Raw genomic sequence first — 6575 nt, forward strand, 5'->3', positions numbered from 1 at the left:
GAGGAGAATGGAGGAGAAGGGATTGCGGCGTGACCATCCCCCCTGGGGGTGATTTCTCACTTTCTGTCTCTATGTCTCTCTCTGTCTGTCTGGCGAGCGCACGTACCCTATAGTGAAAAAACCTCTCAAAAAAAAAAGAAATATGAGCATCACGCATAACTAATGAATTACTAAATATATCTTTAGAAAGGGCAAAAATAGTGATAGCACTTACTGAACTGAAATTACTATCAAAATAAAAACAAAAACAAAAGACAATATTAATTTAACCACAAGCCAGTCTTATTTAAATCAGGATTGTCCAACAAAAATAACCCGTCAGCCATTCATGATCTGAGTTCTGGTGTAGATGATCAATTAAAATATGGTACACTTAAAAAAGGTGAGACATTTCTGTTTTGTCATAAATAAGGCAGTGGCCACCTATTACTCATTAGTAGCTTTTTTAAGATAAGCTATCAACGCTGCTCTTTCTGACTTCTTTTTAATGCCAGCGAAGATCATTTTTGTTCCAGGGATGTACTTCTTAGGATTCTCCAAATACTCCATCAATGTATCTTCTCCCCAGGTAATGCCTTTGTTCTTGTTGGCATCTGTGTAAGAGAATCCAGAGGCCTGACCTGTCTTCCACCCAAAAAGACCATGGAGATTTGGGCCAGTCTTGTGCTTGCCTCCCTTTTCCACGGTGTGGCACTGGACACACTTCTGAACAAAAATCTTCTTGCCTTTCTCAACATCACCTTTTTAATTCTCTGTTTTGTCGCTTGGAGATATAGAGTAACTGCTCAGAAGTAAGACGACCCGCTCCCTTAAGTCCAAGGACACGCCGGGTCTGCGCCTATGTACCGGTGTTGGTGCAACCGAACTCCGACTACACTTTGAGTCCTGGACTAGACAGCTTGAAACTCAGGCTGGGTGCATGTGTGTGCATGCTCAGAATCCCAAGAGGAGAATGGAGGAGAATGGATTGTGGTGTTGCCATCCCCCCTGAGTGGGATTTCTCACTTTCTTTCTCTCTCTCTCTCCCTCTGTCTCTGTCTCTCCAGGGAGTACACATGCCCTGTGGCAAAAATCTCTGACAACAACAAAAAAAGTAAAAGAATGGCAAAATCCTGTGGTGTTTGAACCAGGGCTATTCTCTTTCTCTCCCTTCCCAGCCCAGCAAGGTAGAAGCTGTATTCCAGAATGGTGCCCGGAAAAGCACAGGGTTCCCTGAGTAGAGGGCTATCTTCTAGAAAAAGGGCAGAATGTCAGCAGTTCTCACTCTGCCTCAGCTATCTGTTGCTGAAGCCATGTTCTGGGTGCACGAGGAAGGGGTGTCCTTTTCTTTCCAGCCCCAGTTGATGTGACAGAGGCTGTAACTTGGACGTGGCAGTGTTGTAGCACTGTGACTTCAGTGCTCACTAGGGTCCTGGCTCAAAAATGGATGGTTCTACCTCCAGAGAAGTAAGCCACCACCTGCGGATTCTATAGCCCCAAACACTGAGCTCTCAGCTTCTGGTGCAGAAAGATCCGTAGGACTGAGGAGAGCTATTGTTCCTCCTCCAACCAGAGATTTCCTCTAGAGAGAGAAGGAGGTATTAAAGCAAATGGCTTTTAACCTCTTTCCAGAACTGACTTCATTTGCAACAGAGTAGGGATGAATTCAAGCCTAAGGCTACTCTCAAAAAACAATGAAAGCTGTGGTTGTAGACCCCTGGGAGGAGATTTACACAATCATTGTGTGTGTGGATGGAAGGAGAGGCTAGCTGGTTTGCCCAAGAGAACCTGAGGCAAACAACTGTCAGAAGCCTCTTTTCAACTGAACAGATCTCAGACTGTGACCTTGACCTCTGTGCCCCTTAGAGGATCCTGAATCAGATTGGATCATAAAGCAATTTACGATCAAGGGCAAGGTTGAAAGGAAGAATGCAGTCAGCATTAGTAGGGCTTGACAGTTGGCTGTGTTCACAGTGTCAATCTAAAAAGGTAAATTGGAAATAAAAAAAAAAGGTAAACTGAGGGGCAGCAGACGGCATGGTGGTTGAGACCTGGGCTCCCACGTGGCTGAGTCCTGGACCTGGCAGCTTACTCTCTCACTTTCTCTCTTTCTCTCTCTCATGCTGTCTCTCTCTGGTGAGCATATGTGCTCTATGGCAAATTTTATAAAAATTAATAATAATAATAAATAAAATTAGATGAAGAATTAAAAAAAGATAAAGTGGGGACCAGCAGTTGGCGTAATGGCTATGTCGCTGGACTCCCATGTAGTTGACTGAGTTTCGAGTCCTAGACCCAGTGGCTTAAACTCACGCAGGGCGCGTGCATGCCCAAGATCCCGAGACGAGAATGGAGGAGAAGGGATTGCGGTATGGCCATTCCCCCTGGGGTGATTTCTCGCTTTCTGTCTCTCTGTCTGTCTGTCTCTCTCTTTCTGGCAAGCGCACGTGCCCTATAGCAAAACCTCTCCAAAAAAAAAAAAAAGAAAAAGAAAGATAAAGTGAGGCAAAATACGTGAAGCAAAAGGAGTTTATTTGGGCATTAGGTATGAGGGCTGCAGCCAGCAGGCAGCCCAGATAAACATTTTTCAGGTTGCCTTGAACATACTTACCAAATACTAAAAATCCTCAGGTCTTAATTTTTTTTTTTTTTTAGAATTACTTAAATTTTTAAAAACCTTTAAAATTTTTAATTTAATAGTAATTATTATCTTTTTTTTATTATTATTTTAAATTTCCTATAGTGCACATGCACTCACCAGGAAGAGAGAAAGAGGATGAGAAGTGTGAGAAAGCAAGCCATGAGGTCTGGGACTCAAACTGCAGATGGCCATGTGGGAGTCTAGCATCTTAACCACCACATCACCCTCTGGTCCCTATTTAATTTTATTTATTATTTAAAAATTTTCTATATGGCATAAATGCTCACCAAAGAGAGACGGGGGTGGGGGGGGGAACAGTAAGAAAAGAAGTCACCAGGTACAGGACTCAAACTTCGATTCTTCATGTGGAAGTCCAGTGCCCTAACCATCACACCACTTGCTGGCCCCCAGGTTTTGAAGTTTTAAAGACAAAATCACAGGGTCCAGCAGATCATGTAATGGTTGAGGTGTTGGGCTCCCACATATTTGACTGGGGTTCAAGTCCCAAACCCTACAGCTTGAAACACGCTGGGGCATGTGTGCTTGCATGCCCAAAATCTGGAGAGAAAAATGGAGGAGAAGGGATTGTGGCATGGCCATCCACCCAGGGGGTGATTGCTCACATTCTCTCTGTATGTCCAGTACATTCACACACCCTATAGCAAAAATCTCTTAAAAAAAAAAAAAAAGACAAAACCACAAATAGAAGAATAGGGAAAGGAAGTTACACTATGTTGTTTAGGCACAATTATCCTCTGCTCCAGAATCAATAACAAGGGTGGTTTTCAATAACAATAATAATCAATAACAAGAAAGTCTAAGGTTTTCTTTTATTTAAAAAATATTTATTTTTATAATATTTTAATCTTGCCATAGGGCACATGTGCTCACCAGAGACAGTGAGAGAGATAGAGAGAGAAGAGAGAAAGTGAGAAAGCAAATTGTCATCTTTGGGACTCAAACCATTGTTGGCCATGTGGGAGTTCAGTGCTTTAACTACCGTGCTACCTGCTGGCCCCAAGCCCAAGATATTGTTTTTGTTTTTCAGATTTTTGCCATAGGAGGCATGTGCTAGCCAGAGAGAGAGAGAAACAGAGAGGGAGGAAGCCAGAATGTACCTGCCCCTTGCGGGGTGTAGGGGGGGTTGGCCATGCAGCAATCCATTCTTCTTTTGGGATTTGGGGCACACATGCACATGCATGTGTTTTCAAGCCATTGGTTCTGTGACTTGAACCACAGTTAGCCATGCAGAATCCGGTGCCTTAGCCAACATGTCACCTGCTGGCCCCAAAGTGCTTCGTTCTTAATATTATGAATCTGAAAGATGTACTTAGGCTCAAATTGTGCACTTCGCAAGTGTGGAGAAAAACAAAATGAGAGTTCAGGATTCAGGACAGTTAGAGTTAACCCAAGACGAGGCTGAACTTGCCACTAGGGGGTTTCATCTGGCTAACAGGGGGGCCAGGCCCATGGGGCTGGACATAGGTATCTGAGGCACAGGCTTTTCTACACACTCTACCCCAGGCTCACTTTCAAGTCTGTGGTGCACGTTTTCATGACTGTCATCTCCCTTCAGATCTAATAATTCTCTAGAGTTTGCTTCAGAAGTTTTTCTCTCTGTAGTCTAGGTGACTCCAAATCTTCCCTGCCATCACTAAACTCGGCACTTGCCCAAAAAGGGGGATTTTCTTCAGGTATCTCAAGGATTCTAGGTGCCTTTGTTATTCCTCTCAGGTTGTTCTGTTTGTTCATTGGAGCCTAATGAAAAAAATGGATCCAACTCCTGGAGGCTGGAAAACCTGGAATCTATCCTGATACTGGAGTTGACACCTTGAAAGTGGTGATGTGGGGCCAGCAGGTGGCATGGTGCTTAAAGTCCTAGACTCTGACATGGTTGACAGCGGTTCGAGTCCCAGTCCTAGCAGCTAGAAAAATCACTCCAGGTGTGTGTGCATGCATGTACAAAATCCCAGAAGAATAGAGGGGAAGGGGTTACAGTGTGGCCATCCCCCTGGGGGTGATTTCTCACTTTCCCTCTCTCCCAGACCACATGCCCTATGGCATAAAAAAAAAAAAGGAAGTGGTGATTTTGTTGGATGACTTTGGCAATGTCCAGGTCTGTGGTGTTTTGCCTAACGAAACGCTCCAATAGCAAAGTCAAAGAGTAGTTTATTAAGTGAAAGCACATTCCCTAGGAGGTAGGAAATGGCCTGAACAGAGAGAGTGGTTCAAGGGCCCTGCAGTTACGTTCTGTGAGGTGTATATACATATAGACACCTTTTTTTTAGATTTTTACTATAGGGCGCATGCACTCACGGGAGACAGAAAGTGAGAAGTCACCCTGTGGGAGGATGGCCACACCGTATTCCTTCTTTTCCATTCTCCCCGTGGGACTGTGAGCCTGTACATACACGCACCTGGCATGAGTTTTAAGCCGCCCGGTCCAAGACTCTCTGTTGGAATCCAGTGATGTAACCATTATGTCATCTGCTGGTTTATATTTTTCATATTTTTTCAATCTTGGTCATGTCAATTGATTATTGGCTGGGCCCACTGATTGTTGTTATCTCACTGGCTCTATCAAATGTGGCTGGTTGCGGACCAGCAGGTGGCGTGGTGGTTAAGGCGCTGGACACTCCCACATGGCTGTGTTTCGAATACCAGACCTGGTGGCTTGCTTTCTCACTTTCCCTCTTTCTCTCTGTGTACCTCTCTCTGGTCAAATTAAAATAAATGAATGACTAAATAAAATTAAATAATTATTTTTTTTAAATGTGGCTGGTTGCACTGATTCATTTCATCGGCTATATCAGATGTGCCTTAATTAGCTAGACATCTCTCACTGGAAATCTCCCACCTCCATTACCTTGGGCAGGGAAATTTTGCCCTAATAATTTTTTAAGTTTTCTTTTTCTTTCTTTCTTTCCTTGTCTCCCTCCTTCCCTCTCTCTTTCTTTCTTTCTTTTATATTTGATCAGACAGGGACAGAGTGAGAGAGAAAGAGAAGGAAAGTGAGAAAGTTCGACACCAGGTCCAGGACTCGAAACATGGTCAGCCATGTGGGAGTCCAGTGCCCTTAACCATCAGGCCACCTGCTGGCCCTCCCTAATAATTTTTTCTACCTAGCCACATAGGTAGACGCTCTGGCCCCCCTACCCACTTCCATTTTCTTCTTCTTTTTTTTTTTTTAGAGGTTTTCGCTATAGGGCACATGCGCTCGCCAGACAGACAGAGAGAGACATAGAGACAGAAAGTGAGAAATCACCCCCCAGGGGGGATGGTCACGCCGCAATCCCTTCTCCTCTCAGGATCTTGGGCACGCACGCACACGCACCCGGCCTGAGTTTTAAGCCACCGGGTCCGGGATGCAAACCGCGGTCGACTACATGGGAGTCCAGTGACATAGCCATTATGCTAACTGCTGGTTCCTGCCTCTTCCATTTTCTACCTCTCGTCCTGACTCAGTGATAATGGTAATGATGTCAAGGATTGAAGTAGGCTGACACTGGAGAACACAAAGAGGGTCATTGAAAGGGGTGTTGTGAAACTTCACACCTCACACGAGCAACTGCTACTGGAGCCTCCACCCAACAGTTCTTGTTATCAGGTATGCCAGCGAAAAAATACCTCGTCCAGTTTTCCCAGCCTCAGTTTGGTCAGAGTTTAGCACGAGTTGACACCAACGATTCCATTTTGATTCTGAAAACTTTTCCATGGGAAAGGAAAATCAAAGACAGACCCTTCAGCCAGCAGGTGGTATTGAGGTTAAGGCAGCTGGATCCTATAGTGAGATTGCATGTTTTGAGTCTTCGATCTGGCAGTTTGAAAATCACCCTGGGTGCGTGTGTTTGCATGCCCCAAATCCTGAGAAGACTAGGGATCAGCAGTTAGTGTGATGGCTATGCCACTGGACTCCCACGTAGTCAACCGCAGTTCGCGTCCTGGACCCGGTGGC

The 6575-nt window shown here is 44.8% G+C and overlaps 1 pseudogene; it reads right to left on the minus strand.

Moving 5' to 3' along the window:
- Positions 1 to 401: 401 nt before the first annotated feature.
- On the minus strand, positions 402 to 6335 carry LOC106735998 (cytochrome c, somatic pseudogene; annotated as a pseudogene).
- Positions 6336 to 6575: the final 240 nt, after the last annotated feature.

The sequence above is a fragment of the Tupaia chinensis genome, unplaced genomic scaffold, assembly GCF_000334495.1.
Source record: "Tupaia chinensis unplaced genomic scaffold, TupChi_1.0 Scaffold000605_1, whole genome shotgun sequence".
Classification (NCBI taxonomy): Eukaryota; Metazoa; Chordata; class Mammalia; order Scandentia; family Tupaiidae; genus Tupaia; species Tupaia belangeri.